Source organism: Orycteropus afer, unplaced genomic scaffold (genome assembly GCF_000298275.1).
Source record: "Orycteropus afer afer isolate SDZICR_OR568_19922 unplaced genomic scaffold, OryAfe1.0 scaffold00087, whole genome shotgun sequence".
Lineage (NCBI taxonomy): Eukaryota > Metazoa > Chordata > Mammalia > Tubulidentata > Orycteropodidae > Orycteropus > Orycteropus afer.
In genome coordinates this window covers 3,018,020-3,019,686 of record NW_006921674.1, presented here as the reverse complement: position 1 = coordinate 3,019,686, position 1,667 = coordinate 3,018,020, and positions in this window count along the sequence as shown.

Here is a 1,667-nt window from a genome sequence, read left to right as displayed (position 1 = left end):
AGAAGAATACACAAAACAAAGAAATAATCAATACCACAATGAAAAAAAAAAAAACGCAGAATGATAGTAGTATATTCATACTTATCAATAATTACATTGAATGTAAATTGATTGATTAAATGGACCAGAGTGGTGGAATGGATAAGAAAATAGGACCCACCAATATGCTGCCTACAAGAGACTCACCTTAGACACAAAGACAAAAATAAACTAAAAGTCAAAACGTGGAAAAAATATATCAAGCAAATGCAACTAAAAAAGAGCAGGAGTGTCAACATTAATTTCTGGTAAAACAGACATCAAGGTGAAAGTCAACATAAAAGAAAGGACATTATAAAATGATTAAAGGGTCAATCCCACAAAAGCAAACAACCCACTTCAAAAATGGGCAAAAGACTTGAACAGACACTTCACTAAAGACGATATGCTGGTGGCCAGCAAACACATGAGTTATTGCCCACAATCATTAGTCATTAGAGAGATGCAAATCAAAACAATGATGAGATATCACCTCACCCCAGCAATAATAGCAAAATTCAACAGGGCAGAAAATATCAAATGCTGGTGAGGTTGCGGAGAGATTGGAACTCTTGTGAACTGCTGGTGGTATTGTAAAATGGCACAACCATTGTAGCATACAGTATGGTGTTTCCTTAAAAAACTGAAAATAGAAATACCATTTGACCCAGCAATTCCATTACTAGGAATATATCCTAGAGAGGTGAGAGGCAGAGCACGAACAGACATATGCACACCTATATTCATTGCAGTACAATTCACTATGGCAAAGAGATGGAAACAACCTAAATGCCCATCAACAGATGAGTGGATAACCAAATTATGGTACATGCAAACAATGGAATACTATGCTGTGTTAAAGAACAATGAGGGATACGCGAATCATCTCACAACGTGGATGAGCCTGGAGGGCATTATTCTGAGTGAAATAACTCAATTGCAAAAGGACAAGTACTATATGAGCCCATTACTGTAAAAAGACAAAGAAGGGTTTGCTTGTGAAATGGGACTCACACTGTAGGTTACTGGGGTGGGGAGGGAAGGAGAGGGATTAATTTCAGGCTAGTTGGAGGCCACACACTGATGTGAGTAAGGGGAGGGATGTATGGAGAGAGTCTGTGACCACTATGATGGCATTGGGAGGGGAGAGGATACAAATTGTGTACAAAGGAGATAGACGACAGATGCTAGTGCTAACCAGTGTGTCCACAATACTACATTACCATTAACACCAAACATCAGACTACAGATAAATACATAAACATCTGAGTAGATCAGATGGGGTCAGTGAACAGGAGTATATGCTAGGCCAAGGATAGATTCAGTAGAGGCTAATCTTGCACAGGTATCAGTGATACAAAATATCTGCAACCCTTACAGAAGCAACAGAAGACAGACATAGAGTAATTCCTTACAGACAGCCAACACTGTGGGAGAGAGATCCAATGGATCTACTGACTCAGGACCATAGTACTGGGGGACACCAGACTCAATTGACACAACAAAATGAGTAAAAGTCTTGTTCCTCATCCTACATTGGTGAGTAGTGACTGGGGTCTTAAAAGCTTTCAAGCGCCCATCTAAGATGCAGCTAATGGTCTCCTATTGTCAAAAGCAAATAAGAGTACAAAATAAAAAACCAAGAGCAT